This window comes from Stenella coeruleoalba (assembly GCF_951394435.1).
Source record: "Stenella coeruleoalba genome assembly, chromosome: 6".
Lineage (NCBI taxonomy): Eukaryota > Metazoa > Chordata > Mammalia > Artiodactyla > Delphinidae > Stenella > Stenella coeruleoalba.
This window is the reverse complement of record NC_137151.1, coordinates 72,784,287-72,801,675: the sequence shown is the minus strand read 5'-3', so window position 1 is coordinate 72,801,675 and position 17,389 is coordinate 72,784,287. Positions and strand designations below refer to the sequence as shown.

The 17,389-nt window shown below is 39.7% G+C and overlaps 1 long non-coding RNA gene across 2 annotated transcripts in view; it reads right to left on the bottom strand.

Annotated features, from left to right (window-relative positions):
- LOC307187466 overlaps positions 1-17,389 on the bottom strand; it is a 142,213-nt gene extending 124,824 nt beyond the window's left edge. For both annotated transcript variants that reach the window (XR_013828613.1, XR_013828614.1), the window contains exons 1-2: positions 17,243-17,389; positions 15,226-15,359 (exon numbers count right to left, since the gene is read on the bottom strand). This is a non-coding gene — a long non-coding RNA (uncharacterized lncRNA). The remainder of the gene's footprint in view (positions 1-15,225; positions 15,360-17,242) is intronic.

Below are 17,389 nucleotides of genomic sequence, written 5' to 3'. Positions count from 1 at the left end.
CCCGTGCGCAGCAGTGAAGACCCAACACAACCAAAAATAAATAAATGTATAAAAAAGAAAACTATAAGACACTTCTGAGAAACACAAAGTAGACTTGAACAAATTGAAAGACCTCCCACATTCTTGGCTAAGAATTAAATATCATAAAGTTGATAGTTCTCCCCATATTAATGTATAAGGTTAATATAATTTGAATAAAAATATTAAAAAATAAAAAAAAATTAAAAAAATAACTAGAGCTTAAAAATTCTCAGAAGTCATATGAATTGGCAAGATATTTCATCAGGGGTTAGACAAGTAGGATTAGGGTTAAGTATGTGTTTAATAATGGCCTTTTAGATTTTTATGATGTATGAATAACATTGATATTCACATATTCTTTATCCTTCACAACAAAGCTGTATGGGAAGTAACAGTGTCACTTCCATTTTATGTGAAGAAACTAAGCCTCAGGGAAACTGACTTCCACAAGACGGTGAGCTAGTAAGTGACAGAGCTGGGATAGGAACCCAGATCTTCTCGCTCAGCTTTCTGTCCACACTGCCTGCCTTAGGGTAGCTGTAAGAGTACTAAGATCCTATAGCTACTTCCAAGCAGGAACTCCCAAGCAGGGCTTGCAATGGGAGGCTGGACAGTCTGGGAGTCTTTTCAGGACAGGGATCATGTCCTGCTTTCCTTTGTCTCAGGGGCTGGTGTGTGGAAGACTCATCATGAATAGTGAATGAAGGAGGAAGAGGGGCAGGAAAACTTGAGGCACCCAGTGGGACTCAGTGCCAGATCACAGACCAATGGGTTTTGGCCAATCAGCATCATTCCCACCATGGGCTCTGTCAGGAGGTAAAGCAATAAAACTTCTTAGAGCACCTACAGGAGCAAATGCGGCACAGTGACTGCACCTGTGGGCACATGTTAACCTCCCTCCTCACCCTTCGGGGACTTTCAGAAACCACCCTGGGCCACTTCTAAGGTCAGGGCATGGGGTCCTGCTTGAGCAGGTGGAGAAGGGAGGAGGAGGACTGGAGCCACTGAAGATTGAAGCAAGTGATATTTAAATTACTTTTGTGTTTAAAGATAGGATCATACCTGGTTTTGAACTTATCAATCTATAGTGGGCATCTTTCTAAATCAGCATACACTTCACTATCACCATGGTTAATAGCTGTATTGTTCTTCACAATATACAAGAATACAATAATCTATTTAACTGACACCGTATTGAGGGTCATTTATATTGCTTCCCTTTTTTTTTTTTTTTTGGCTGTGATAACCATGCTGCTGTGAACATCCCTGCAAAGACCATTTCTGAACTTAATAACGAGGACTGGCTGGTCAGAAGAAAAACGGTGTCTTTCAGCTTAGGGAGGAGAATTGGGGCAGGCTTCACGGCACACATGAAATGTGAGCTGGACCTGATGTTTAGGTATAGAGACTATGAGATGATAATAAGGAAAAAGTCAGCCCAAGCAGACAGCTTACCGAGAGCAAAGGTACAGAGGCAGAAAAGCCATGAGGTGCCCATAGGGAAAGAGAACACTGTGTAATGAGATTAGAGCACAGAGTGGATGAAGCAGAGGGGCTGGAAATCAGATTCCCAAAGTGGGCTGGACAGAACTCAGGAGGGCTTTGATCATCAGTCAAAGGGATCTATTATCGTACAACAGATCAACAAGACGGTTTCATGTTCATCCTCTTAGAGATCATCCATCCAAGCGTCAGTACTCAATAGGTAACTCAAAGTCAATTCTCCTGTTAATGGTTGCAATGGAAAAAGAATGCCCTTGATTCTAGACTGGAAGATTTAAAAGAAAATTCACAGATCCAAAAGTTCAGTGAGATATGCATGAAAGAACTTGGCATGGACTTGTCACACAGTTAAGTGTTTAATAAAAGCTAACTCAGGCTGAACAATCATAACAAGAGGTCATTTTTAAATTCTGAGATTATGAAGTTAGAAACTTAGCTTTTTTCATGTTGACTTTATTCTGCCTGCTTTGTGGTTTTAGTTTCCAATAAAGTTGCATGGGGAGAAGGCAAGCTTGCTTCAAGGAGAGAGAAGGAAAAGCCCCACACATCCAGGCAGCTCCTGGAATTAGTTTTTGGATTGTTTATCTCTTTAGTATTCAAACCCTCGCCATCTGATCATCAAAATCACTCCAGTCTAAACTGGCCTAGGATTTTTTTTTCTGTGTTTGGAGTTTATATTAGAAATTAAGATTTACTGCCTTTGCAGGCCACTTTTAGCCTTTTTATGAAAAAAGTGGAGGCAATAGAGACCCACTTGTCCAATGTGTCATTTTAAACATGGTGGGCAAGTGGAGGGTGGCAGCTTTATTTATCACCACACGCTCACTGGAGTGCTGGTAAATGGAATTGCTTGCTCTACCAAGCACACAGGGAATAAGCACAGCAGTGAGGGGGGGTTTACAGCCGCTCTGTGATCTTGAATTATGAAAGGATTAGACAGGGAGAGAGAAGGGAGCCTCTGCTGTTTTTCTTCCCTCTTCTGTAAAAATTTGAAGGTGAGGAAAAGCCTAGAAAAAAGACAATTTAAAAAGTCCACCAGATGATGCTCATTGGAAAATGGGGTGGGAGATTTCTGATTTACTTCCTTTGGTTACTTGCCAAGTCAGAAATCATGATGCAAATAATGACTTCTCTCTCTAGAGTGAGGAATTCATTAGTGTTAGACCCAAAGTCCTGCTGAGGTCCTGAAGCACTTGCTTTCACTGCCAACCTTCAGGCCCACATAGCATTCTGTTTTCACGAATTTGAGTTGAAGCCCATGTCTGCTTAACAATGTTATTAGTAAGTGAACTATATTTTTTGGAGCTGCTTTTCTCTTTGCTGCTAAATTGTATCAAATCCAATTGATCTGCAAGCTGACAGTATTTGGATATCTTTGCTAAGGAAGCTATGGCTACCACTAGTACCATTTTTAGGCCAATCCCCTACCTGCCTAACCTTTACACCATGCCCACAGGTCCCTCTCTGCTCATCCCAGTATCCTCAGGTGCCACTGCAAGGCACGCCCGACAGAAGCCTTCTTCCCAGGAACCTTATTCAGGGGCTTTAGTGCAATGAGCGACTCTCCTGAAGCTCCATCCTCGGCCTTCCTCTCCATCCTCATAGGGAGACACCAAGCTCCTTGAATTAAGTCATGTTCTCTCTTATTTCTGGGATAGAAATAAAGGCTGGCCCTTGGAAAGAAAAACCCATCTGTCTCAGTCAGTAAGACTCATAACAAAACACCATAGACTGGGTGGCTTAAACAGCAGAAATTCATTTCTCACTGTCTGGAGGCTGGAAGTCCAAGATCAGGGTGCCAGCGTGGTTGGATTCTGCTGAGGACTCTCTTCTTGGCTTGCAGATGGCTGCCTTCTTGCTGTGTCCTCACAAGGTGAAAAGAGAGAAATCTCTCTTCCTCTTCTTATAAGGACACTAATCCCATCATGAGGGTCCCATCCTCATGACCTCATCCAACTCGACCTCCAAATATCATCGCATTTAAGGTTAAAACTTCAACTTATAAATTTTGGGGGGATACAAACATTTGGTTCATAACCATCAAATAGGCTTTGCTTTAGGACTTGACTTAAATGCTACTTCTGCTGGGAGTGTTTCCTAAAATGTCCAAGGCTATGTCCTCTCACAATATCCCATGCTTATCATGGTACTTACCACACTGTTTGGCAACTGTTGGTATATATGTCTTCTCCTACTGGGTTGAACATTTTGAGAGCAGAAACTGTGTTATTCACAGATGGGTCCCTACTACCCAACATAACGCATATAGTAAGTACTTAAATGCCTGTGGCCTTACTGCATTAGTCAGGGTAATGCTAGTTGTTTCAACAAAAACAAAATTTAAGACATAGAAGTGTATTTCTCAGTGCACAGTCCAGTGCAGTTGTTCAGCAGGCAGCCTTAAACAGGGTGATTCAGGGACTCAGATTCCTTCCATCTTGTGGCTCTGCCATCCCCTAGGGCTTTAGAGTATATTCCAGTCAGCAGATGGGAAAGAAAGGATGGAAATGATACACCTGCTGCCTAATCACTTCTGCCTGGAAGTGACATGCTTCTCTTCCAATCATATCCCATTGGTATGAACTGGCCTCAGCTAGGTGCAGAGGATGAGAGGGCGGGGGGAGCAGGCTGAGAAATATGATCCCTAATGGGCAGCTGCTTCCAAACAACTGCCCCTTACTGTAGGATGAATGAATGAATGAAATCAAAGATAGAGTACAGTGGAAAGAATGCAGGAATGTTGGGACCAAGAGGGAAACCATGTTAAATCTCCAAACACTCTGATTTTATAAAAGCAAGAGGTCCAAAGTAGATAACTGACTGACCCCTGATCACACAACTATTTAGTAGTAGACCTGGGGTTTCAACTCAGGTGACCTTGGTTCTTGCCCTAGTTTGCTGAATGGAAAAGTCACCCCTCCCCATACTTCTCTGAACCTGTTTTGTCATCTGTAAAATGAAAGTTTTGTACCAAATGCTCCCTAAGATCCAGCCCAGAAAAGGGGCCACAACTAAGATCTTAGAGGCTTGTTCTGAAAATGGTACAGTTCAGATCCCTGGAATCACACTTCACAACCAACTTAGAAGTGAAAATTTGATCCATCAATCAGCTGTTTTATCTGCACATCCTCTGTTGATCAGAAATCATCCTTCAAAGAAATGAACCACATTGTGAAGGTGTTTAGAATCAGGCAGATGGAACACTGTTTACATATCTTTATTCATCCAGATGTGGTCTGGGTTTGCACCTGAGGTCAGTGAGCGTGGCCTGAACGCCTGTGTCATTCCTCAGGCAGACCTTAGACCATCACAAAGTGAGACTGAGAGTGAGACTGTTTCTCAGTTATTCGAGATAGGAATTTGACGTCTGATGGTATTCTTTTTTTTTTAATTAATTTTTATTGGAGTATAGTTGCTTTACAATGTTGTGCTAGTTTCTGCTGTACAGCAAGGTGAATCAGTTATACATATATCCCCTGTTTTTTTAGATTTCCTTCCCATTTAGGTCACCACAGAGCACTGAGTAGAGTTCCTTATGCTATACAGCAGGTTCTCATTAGTTGTCTTTTTCATACATAGTATATATGTCAACCCCTATCTCCTAATTCATCCCACCCCCCTTCCCCTTGGTATCCGTAAGTTTGTTCTCTACATCTGTGTCTCTATTTCTGCTTTGCAAATAAGTTCATCTGTACCATTTTTCTAGATTCCACATATAGGCGGTATTATACGATATTTTTTTTCTCTTTCTTACTTCATTCTGTAAGACAGTCTCTAGGTCTATCCACATCTCTGTAAATGGCATTATTTCCTTCCTTTATATGGCTGAGTAATATTCCATTGTATATATGTACCGTATCTTCTTTATCCATTCCTCTGTTGATGGACATTTAGTCTGCTTCCATGACCTGGCTATTGTAAACAGTGCTGCAGTGAACACTGGGGTGCATGTATCTTTTTGAATTATGGTTTCCTCCTGGTATATGCCCATGAGTGGGATTGCTGGGTCATATGGTAGTTCTATTTTTAGTTTTTTGAGGATGACTGATGGTATTCTGATTGTTAATACCAACCCTGTTCTTTCTTTTTAAACAGTTCTAACCATACATTTCATGCTATTCAGGTGTGCTCTAAATCTCAAATTTTAAAACAACTGGGTAGAAAAGATAAAAGAGGACTCAATAGCATGCTGACTTCATTAGAAGCCTATTTTAGGAAATTAAAAAAAACTTCAATGATAGAAGTTTTCAAATGAACTTCAAATGGAGACAAACTTACTAGTCATCTTTCAAAAGTTACTGAAAAACTTCAAATGTTTTTTGGCCCCAAGACTTTCTTTTAACTGTAATAACTTTTCAGACTCTCATATAGATAAATGACTGAGGCTTTAGTCCTCAAAGTACAAATCAGTAAGAATGTGTCCTCGAACTCTTATTATAAGTTTCTATTTTCCGTTCAACCATTGTATTTCCTCAAGAGAAAATGAAAAGGATCTCGAGTGTCCTGAAGGCTGTGTGTTCCCATGCATATATCTCAATAAACATAATCATAGTATCTCTTTATACCTCCCAAACTTCAAGTCCTTTCACTGTGAAATCCTGTTCTGACTTAAGTGTCTTACTTCCATGTCCTATTTCGCTTTCCCTGCTCTGTATACCTTGGGAAGAATGTCGACTGCCTGAGGATGGCAAAAGAGTGGCACAGAAACAACACCACTTTAAAAATTACTGGCAAAGCACTCCCTGGTTCCACCTGGTGAGAAGCCCCCGCCCCCGTCGCCTCCAGCCCACCACTGCCATTCCACACAATTTACCTTCCACCCCAAATAGGCAGCACCAGTCTATAAAGAACAAAAGAAAGAGCAAGCTGTCTAAAGAGTCTTAATTCTTCTTCATGGAAGAAAGCAACATGGTACTGTGGCTTTTGACCTCCAGAGGTTGGATTAGATGATTTTCCACCTGGTTTATTGTGAAAGGTTTTATTGCACATTCACCTCACAGATCCCCCAACAATTTACTTGCCATAAAAATGGCTACCATATGTGGCAGGTTTTAAAAATGTCCATCCGCCAAATGGATTTCCTTCTCATGTGGCCACCCGGAGTGGGCAGCTTTTCCTCCACACACCTCAAGAAGGTTCTAAGAGAGTGGGTAGAGTCACTCTGATAAGCTGTAATGAATGTGGCTCCCAGGAGAGAAGTGACAGACTCTGCTTCTACGACCCTCAGAGACACATCTTGGTTGCCATTTTTCTTCTATACTGGTGGGTGTTTTCTTTGCTTGCTTTTCTTCTTTGGGAGGTGAGTTTTTAAAAACATTTCTCTGTAGGTCGTAAAACACTTGTATTCCTAGATTCCATGAAGGCAGAATGAACCAACATGGCCCACAGCCACTATCTCAGTGGGCTACACCAATCCTCACACTCTCCCAAGTGTTCTCATTTATAAGCTGCCAACATTACTAACCTATCTGTTAAAAACACAGAGAGAGAGATTTATCGTGATTTACTAGAAGCAATGCAGTTGTTTCCTCAGCAGGAAGTCATTGTCCATACATCCATTAGCTAGTAACAATACTAAAAAAAAAATCATATACATGGATGCACTTCTCTTTACATAACAGATGCTACTTCTCAAAGCCAGACAGTCTATTGAGAAATCCTTCAAGATCTAGTTAAGTAATGCCTCCTCCATAGATCCAATAATCAGGTGTGATTTCTCTCTTGACCTCTCTTTTGTCACTTGTCATAATGTCCCCTAGCTATTCCTGAGGGACCCAAAAGGCAGCCTCATAGGGGTCTGAGAACCAGCCCGTTAACAGCAGTCCCCCATCTTTCTTCAGTAGTGCTTCTCCCTCCTGCTGTACAACCCAGCCTGAAGAGGACACTGCTCGTCGGAAGAACACCATTATCTGTCGCTGGGTGCCAGCAAGATTTCCCATACTGCAGGCACCAGAAGGAAGCTGAGGAGGGTCAGGAAGGAGGGCCTCCTCCTGTTCCCTCAGAGTCTTGTCTTGTCAACTGGCTTGGGAATTTCCATCCAGGCCCAATAAAATTTCTCGCGGGAAGCTCCATCAGCTTCTGACCTTCATCCCTCTTTCCATAGTGGCTTTAAATTGATCCAAAGGACCATGGAGGGTCCCTCCATTCATCATCCTCTTGGCCCAACTGGCATGTTTGATCCCCATCTCTCACCCCTTTAATAACAGCAAGGGGGAGGGAAACCTTGTTTTAGAAGTTAGTAGCAGAACTCACCAGGTAGAGACTTGTCTTTTGTTTACCAAGATACGCCACTTTGGTTGAAGCAAAATGGTCCTTAGGACATAGGTGGGATGGAGACAAGAAGGTTCATAAAGTGAGAAGAATTTTTGAGTTTACAGGAGCAGTGCTGGAGGAAGAGGGGGCCTGGGAAAGGGGATAAACTAAGAGAGATGAGAAGGGATGGCCCAGCAAGAAAGGGGAGTCTATGACTCAAGAAAAAGAGAAAGTGAGTGAGAAACTCACAGTGAAGGATATGACAAATGGACTTTTTGGAATAGGAATTATTAATGTTTTCAATATAAAGTTGTTTATTCTGCCATGGACATCAGTCTTATATTAAAAGGAGCTCGATTAAATTCACTCAATGAAACAAGCTATAGGTTTAAAAATAATGATCATTATTAATTAATAAAGATCATTTAAATTAGTTCAACATATCAAAATATGTTACATATATAGGCACCCAAATAAAGTGAAGTTCTTTTTCACACACAGCTATACATTGTACCTAGGGTACGAGACAGGGTTTCACAGCTTCTCTTTAACACAATTATTCTCACATACACCCCCCTCCTAATTGTTACTCCTACTCAGTACCTAGTGGGAATGGTATTTGGGAGAGAGTAAGGAAAATGAGTGTATTCCATATTTGTATAGCTATAAGACCTAAAGAGGGATATGCAGCAAGAAGTAATACGTAAGAGAAATCAAGAATTCAGGGAAAGTGAAAAATCTATAAAATATTGGGGTGGGGCAGAGTTGCCCAATAAAATACAGAATGCCCAGTTAAATCTGAATTTCAGATAAACAAATGACTTTTTAAGTTATGTCCCAGATATATTTCTCCTTATAGATGTCCTGTAGTTTTATCTGCAAAAGCTGGCAGACCTAGAGTAAGGGAATGCTGGACTACGTAAAAAACATTTTAAATGTCACAGAAGAGTATGGCTTGGGTACAGTGAATGTCTGGGTTAAATAATATTGTACATTTTCAGAGGCACTGTATTTAGAGTCAGGCTCAAAGCCCTTCACAAACTTGTATCAGTTACATGGTTTTTCAGACTACGAAACACATGATGTGAATATTCTTTCTCAACATCAACACTAGCCATAAAAACTTCAAGGAGGTTCTAACACCACTGTCTTACTAATTGTCTAAAAAAACTAGCTATTCTATCTCTAAAGGGAATTGTTATTTAGACCCTTAAACTTACAGAGAAACTAATCAATAGAGAGGCAAGTGAATAGCTTGTCCCTCAGCTCCCTACTTATAGGGTCAACAGAATGAAATGTAGCCTGGAGACTCTTACCTAACAAAACTAGGCCAGCTGAGTCACCATATAATCAAGTGAGGCCTTTACTACCTGGCTTTATCAGGCAATAACAATCACGCTCTTAAAATGTCCAAATTTTGTTTTACAAAAGATCTAAGCCATCCACAGAGGCAATGTGAAACGATAGGAAATACTTTTCAATTAAAAGAAAGGTTATTACAAATGTGCTTAATAAAATACAAGGTAAATGTACTTAATAAAGTTACAGCTTAATGTGAAATGTGGGGAACCTGTTTCACTTTTATTAAAGCTGGATTTATTGCTTTGGTTTATTGGTTTATGTGCTCAAAACTTAATTTAGACTCTAGATGATTTGCCCAAAGGAAAGCAGCTGGGTCAGCTGTGTGTTGGACTATACAAGCCAAGGGGTTGTAATATAGGTATTAACTAATCTTGGCCTGTGCCAGCATCCCCCAAACATACAAAAAACATTCAAAAAAATACCTTTCTAACTTACTCCTAATTTCAACAGGATGAACTTTCTACAAACATACCATGTGCTTTTTTTTTTCACCTTTGCACTGAAATTCTGCCTCTCTCTCTCTCTCTCAGATCTGCTAGCTTAAATCCTACCCATCCTTTAAGGCTTCTCTACATTATCACCCCACTTCTCTAGCCTGTCAGCTCTCAATGGGGCTGCACTACTCTAACGGGGCATTTCAAATATTTGTGGGGATGTTCTTCTGGTGTCGGCCTGACCAAGCCCTTAAACATATTAAACTGCATACTATTTTACTATAAGTCATTTTTCTTTTATTTCTTTGTATTATAGTAGGGATATTATGTTGATTTTTAAAAATTAAGTGTGTAAGGAAAGATAAGGGACCAAGAATAGCCATGACACTTCACTTCTGAAAAAGGAAAGTATAGAGGGGGTATTTCCCCAACCATATTTGGATTTTTAATGGAGCTACAGAAATTAAGAAAATGTTGGTCCAAAACTTGATAAACTGACAACGGAATAGAACAGAGAGCCCAGAAACAGGCCTATGCGTATATGTAACTTTGTATATTATAGAAGAGGCATGTCAAATTGAGGTGGACTGAGAGACTGTTCAATAAATGGACCTGAGAAAAAAGGGTTATCCATTTTGGAAAAAAATCAAATTGCATCTCTTCCTCACATCATATACAAAATGATGTATTAAATGATGTATACTCCAGATGTATTAAAAATTTAAGTGCAGGGGCTTCCCTGGTGGCACAGTGGTTGAGAGTCCGCCTGCCGATGCAGGGGACACGGGTTCGTGCCCCGGTCCAGGAAGATCCCACATGCCGCGGAGCGGATGGGCCCGTGGGCCATGGCCGCTGAGCTTGCGTGTCCGGAGGCTGTGCTCTGCAACAGGAGAGGCCACAACAGTGAGAGGCCCGCATACCGCAAAAAAAAAAAAAAAAAGAAAATTTAAGTGCAGAAACAAAACTTAAAAAAATATGTGAATAGAATTTAGCCATGGAGTAAGGAAAAGTTTTTAAAACAAAAATAAAAAGCATTGACTGCAAAAAGAAAAATTAATAAATTTGACTACATTAAACTTAAGTACTTTATCTTAAAGAAAGTGAAACATTACAAACTGGAAGAAGATGTTTGCAATTCATGTAACTGATAAAGGATTAGTATCATGAGTATATAAAGAGCTCCTAAATATCAATTTTAAAAAACACACACTAACAACCTAGTAGAAAAATGAGCAAAAGACAAGACCAGGCTTTTAACAAAAGAGAAACTACATATGGCCAATAAACATGAATTCTAACAATATGAAGTATTAGAGATAATATGAATTTATAGAATCTTTTATACACTTCTGGTGGGAATTAAATTAGAGCAACTATTGTGGAAAACTACTAAAGTTTTATCTACTAAAGTTAAACATGCCAATACCCTAATGACACAATAATTATTCCACCTCTAGGTTTATATACAGGAAAACTCCTGACATGTATACCAAGAGGCATGTACAGAAATGTCCATAGCAGCACTTTTCAAACAGTAACTATTTAGAAACAACCCAAATGCCCATCAACAGAAGAGTGAGTAAATCATGGAATATTCACACAATGTTATACAGTAGAGCAGTTAAAACCACTGAACCACACTGCCACATGTAACGATATGGATTAATCTCAGAATTACAACAGTAACTGAAAAGAGTATATGCTCCGTGAACTTTTTTCATAAGGCTAAAACAATTAAAATAAAAATATGTTCAAAAAATGCATACAGGTTCAATGAAATTATGTAAAAAGGGAAGCAAGACAATGACCAATATGGAATTCAGGGTAATGGCTACCCAGGACAAGGGACACAGAAGGATTGTTCAGGAGCCATCTGCATCTCCAGAGTCAGATGTAGGTTATGGTAAAGGTCCTATCTTTTCTGTTGGGGGGCGGTTTCACTGGTAATTCTTACATTATTTAAAATAACTAGCTAAACAAATAGAAGACTAGAAGGGGACCATACATAGATCACTAATGGCGAGTGTGTCAACGATCAAGGATTATGATTAGTCAGCTCATGCACCTACAGTTTAAAAGAAAGATGAAAAGAAAGAAGTAAAGAAAAATGAGGACAAAAGAGAAAACAAATTATGTGTGCAGGATGTTATATATTATAGATGTTATATATTATATATAAACTTCATTTCAAAATAGTAAAGAGGGCTTTGGAAGATATTTGTTATAAAAGGGAGGAACAAGGTACCCGATAGGGTTGCAAAACACTGCTCTAGCCAAATGAGGGTTCACTTTTATTATAAATTCTGACCCTCCATGTCATGTTATATCACTCTTAAGGCACTGCGTATATCACCTGGGTTGTGATTTTTTTTTTTAATGTATTTGTAGTATCTCCCCTGGACTGTATGTATGTTTCTTGAAGGTTCTGAATTCTCCACAATGTACAGTGCCTTGGGTAGAGTAAGCACTCATTAATTTGTCGAAATAACAAAATACACTATTTAACTTGGTACTTTAATTTCTTGAAGAATCAGGTTTAATGAAGACACTAATTTATGCCAGATAACTGCCCTCCACGTTCCGGAGTTTATCAGGCACTCAGGAATACAACATCTGAAGTATCAGGAGAACGTCTACTCCTGGATGGCAGATGTTTAACTCGGTAATTTTGGTCCATACTTGTTTAAGCCTAAAATACTCTAATTTAAAGATTCCCAAGGAATCTCAATAGCTCCATTTATGTAATAATAATAGATAAAGTATATTAAGTATTTACTATGGGCCAGATGCTTTGTATTATCTTGAACAAAGAAATTATTTTGGTCTCTTTTACCCATAAGGGAACCATGATTCAGTGAGGTTAAGAAACTTTTCCATGTCTACATTGTTGGTGATGGCAGAACAGTGATTTGACTTCAGGTGGTTTTATACCAAATTAGCCTCTTTCAAATATGTTATGCCACCTGGGGACATTTTCACGTCTTGATCAATTTTTTGTTTATTTCTTTGTTTTTTGTTTTTATAGGTCCTTTACATATAGAAGGCAAGGTTGCAGGGTTCCATTTGCCAAGGCCAGAGAAGGACAAAACCTAAAAGTTAAAGGCTTAATGAGGTCCCCACAGTAAAACTCTGAAATAAGAAGGGAGATAAAATGCCTTGAAATCTTTGGAAGAGTTCTAGGAAGAGATGAGGGAAAGCCATTTAGGAGAAGTGTTGCAGATCCAGGAGAGAGATGGTGGTGGCAGAAACCAGAGCAATGGTAGTAGAAATTGGAGAGAAGTATAGAGAGTTGAGGTATTTTCAGAAGCAGAATTGTCAGAACTTGATTCTTTGGACCAGGGGAATGTGGGAGCAGGAGGCTTGAAGAACAGGTTTGGTTTCTGAGTTGGTCTCTTAGTCCACCAGCACAGGCCCTGGGTGTGTGTTCCATAACTCTCCACGGAGAAAGCCTTGAAAACTAGTACACTACTTTCCAGACAATTGGATAGCTGGTTATCAACACCATCATGGATGGCTCTCTGCTGGAAAAACATTTTGGAGGCTTTGCAAGCCAGAAAATGTGTTCAGAGGCTGATGACATTCTTCTTTTAGGAATATCATCTTCTGACCACAGATTCAAAGACCTTCCCCATCCATAGCTGTACTGCAGAAATGAAAACAAGCATAGACAGAATATATCTGACTATGAAAGGTACCAGTCTTGGAAGAAAGAAGTGATATTACGAATCATTTCTTGCCTCTTGGAAATGAGAGCAATGAAAAAGGCTCAAATGATCTGATTTAGGTAACAGTGCATTCCACAGCGCACTCCAACTGCAAGGAATGAATTTTTCAATGGCAGTACCCAAAATTGTGTGTTCTCTGCTAATTCCTTTTTACAAATCATAATGTTATTGTGTTCTGCCTAATAAATTAGTTTGGATAATAACACCATAAGCCTTGAAATAGAAACCCATTTGATCAAAAGCAAGATAAATCAAGAAGGAAATATATTACCATCTAAAATATTAATAGAGCTGGAACTATCAGAGAAAAAAGATTAAGCTCTCAATGAGGTTAAATTTCTCACCATCTGAGCATAAACGTTCCCAAGTGTTGATTCAGCATACAGTCTTTTCCAAAAGTCTTAAAAGATTGAACAGATGCTCCTAAAGGTCAGTAAACTACATTACACATTTGGCACTAATTTATTCTTTTCTTCCCTGATTATAGGGTGGAGGGGGATGAGAGGTGAGAGGTGGTGGAAGAAGGGTCGGTTTTATCATCATCAATGGACACACGGAGACAAAAAATAAAGCTGGACTCCAGAGGAAGCAAGGAAGCTGAGCCTCTCAATCTGCCATCCTGTATAGAATGGCCCGAAATGAATAGAAGACAGAAATAACAACTTGGAAAATGATTCTGCAGAAGGCCTTCCTTTATCATAGAAGATGTTTAACCACAGCTGTGGTTGAAACACTCATAGAAAAACAATGTCAAAAAGATATGGCTATTTTTACAAGATACATAAAACAATCATTTCCAATTAGTTTTAAAAGAGAATGCCAAATAGAATATACATGGGATTTGATCATCTCACACTTTGATAGGCAGAAACACAAGCATGTTAAGAACCAAACATCATGCTTTTAGCCCCTATACATTTTGCCCAAATGGAATTCCCTACATGGTAAACATGTCTCCCATTATGCAGCAAAATCCACCTGAGCCCAACACCATTTTTCTAAAGTCTAATTTCTTTCAGTAGGCACTAAATCTTTTTACTGCAACCACCAAATGCTTTCTTATTGCTAGAAATGGTACAATACACAAACTTTTTGATATATACTCTAGCTTTTCAAGATTCTGTTGGAAACAAAATGATCCTTTATGACATTTAAAAATATTCCACCTCATTTATTACTTTCCTGAATTACCATGATTAATTGAAGGACCTTCTTTTACGGCTCCCCCACCCTCCCCCCCAAAGCTAATCTATTCCCCAACTGCCTGCCATAGACTAAATAAAAGTCAGTCTATCACAGCAGCAGGGATGGTCATGCCAATTTCACAGTGTGATTTGTGCACTCATTTTATTTTGCAAATGACCCTGCCCTCCATCTGTCTAAGCCGAATGTCCTGCTTTTTCCAAGCCAGGCCTCAGGAACAGCAGCACATGAAATAAGGAGGAAGGCACAGAACGTCTCCCTCCTGCCCGCTTCAGCAGCCACACAAAATCAGAGAAATCTGGGGGAGAGCAGAGTCCTTCTATTTTGCTTATATCCCCAAGAAGCATTTGAAGGTGAATGCTTTCATGATGCAAACACAACTCTGAAAATCAGACTGATAGACTAAACATATAAAAGGCAATTTCCAGTTTTCATGTTCTGTCTTCTTATCTTGATTTAATAACAACTTACCCAAAGTAACATCTCAATATAAAAAAACCTAAAATACGTAAGAATTTTAAAAGATTGAGCCTTTTAGATAATTTTTTCCCCTAGAGCTAAGTGTCAATCAGGCAAGCATAAAGGAGAAGACACCCTATTCCTTGATCATTCAGCAGCACTCGGTGCATCCCTCAAACCATGTACCTCTTTTAGGTTGAAGACCAGAAAGAACTGCAGCCAGAGAATAAGAAGCCTCGGAGTCAGATTACAGCGGTCTTCCTTACCTGTTTTCTCTGGGAATCTTGGGTGGCCCACTCAACCCCTTTGGAATGGGTGCAGTTTGTCCCTTTCTTGGTATTCATGCAGTGGAAGGTTCCTTGTCCAGTCTCAGAATTCAGAAAAACACAGCTTTGGCAACCTTGGCAGCAAGGGAGAAGAATGTATGAGTACATGAAGTCAATCGCTTGACAGTGTAGCATTCAGATGCCCTATTGAAGTCTCTTTTTAGCTCTAACAGGTGACTAGGAATTTCACCACCTCCCACTTATCACTTCCTAACATCTGCTCACAGTTGCAACTCAGGGAAGGAAGTTCAAATTCTGCTACCCTAACCCAGTTGCTTGATTTGTTTTAACAGGAAAATAACAACCAAGAAAGCAAGACACTAGTGTTCCCTCAAAGCCGGGCCCTTATGTGATATATAGATTGAATTAATTCATCAGTCACTATCTCCTAATGAACTTAGCTTTTGGATTTCATGGTTTAGCTGCTTCTTTTCTCCATCTGTGATATGTAGAATACGGGCTGATTATTAAGATTAGAGATAATATGTGTAAATAGTCTAATAGAGTGTCGTGCAATAAATATGGTTGATGTTGGCTCCAAAATACATATACAGAAAAGATTTATAGGTAGCAATACTATTAAGGAGGCAGATAATGGATTTGCATTGAAGTCTTTAATTATATAGCAAAGACATGCTTTTAGTCGAACTATGTTTATCCTGGGTGGTAGCAAGGCCAATGGAAATCACAGAAGATTATGAAAAACCCCCTCACATCAGGCCACCAGCGGAGGAACTGCATATGACAAATATTCATATATTACATATATTTATATATGTAATATTTATATATGTAATAATATTACATATATTTATAATCTTGAAAACTGCACACATACTACTACCTCACTGGGATAAGCCAGTTTTGTCTTTTGCTATCTTGTCTGCTTCTCTAATTCTTGACTGAAAAATTGTATTCATTTGCCCCAAATTCTGTAGTCTCCAGATCAGTCTAAACAATGGGTATTTTTTCTAATTAGTGATCCAATATAATTTTGTAGGATAATTAAGTCCCTAGTTTTTCACTGCCCCATAATGGGCACTATTAAATTCAAAAGAATTTATACAAAAATAGCCCCCAAGGTAGTACCATGGAATCTAGAGCATCTATTCCAAATACATGACAAAGGAACAAAAGAAAATCCAGAATGGTTTCTTGTACAGTCCAGCAAATTTCCACAGAGATCTTCAAACTAAGAATCTGAGGGGAAAAAAAATTAAAGTGTAGGAAAAGTTTCTTTTTATTTTAACTGAAGGAAAAGCCACTGTTTATCAGCATAACGATATCCAAAAACATTATTAAAGCCTGACAAGTACAGGCTGGATGTCTGTCTCTCTCTCTCTCACACACACACACACACACATCAGAGACTAAGTAGGTTGGAGAGGTAAAAGAGTAACAGTACATAGAAAAAGGAACACTTTGGGTCGTGCTTCCTCCTCCCCTCCACCCTTCTTGGAAAACACGAGGTCATGGATTTCTCCAATGTTTCTACCTCGTAGTGAAACTTGGAGGATCAAGGCAGTATGTAGGGCCAAGTTTAAACGCTAGTATGAACTCAGTAATATTTGTAGTTTTGGAAAATGGCGGTACGGTGAGATGCAGAGGCGCTTGGAACTAAAGCCAAACCTCTCCAAATACCAGATAAAATCCAAAGCACTCTTTCCTGCTGTCAACTGGAAACGACAGAATAAGAACTCCTGGTCGCTGTACAATTTTGTTCTTAGAAAGTGTGCCCTTGGAGCGGCTCAAAGAAGCTCTACTCTAATTCTGGGAGAATACGAAGCTGACATTCATTCCTCTTTACCCATTCCCGTCTCTTTCACTAAAATAACGTGGAACGACAATATTTGTATGCATTGCACAGTGCATAAGGCTCAAAAACGGAAGGGACTTCGGACCATAAACCTTCCTCCCCAGCGCCAGGGAACGAGGTGACACAACAATCCTTATTTACCATACGAAGGGAAGGCGACGGCGCGACCTCACCCGAAGGTCCGTGCGGCAGAGACTACGCCTCCCAGCATGCAGCACGGCCACGTCCTGACGCCGGCGCCATCGGGCCGGTGCATGCCGGGAAGTAGAGTTTTTCCGTCTCTGAACG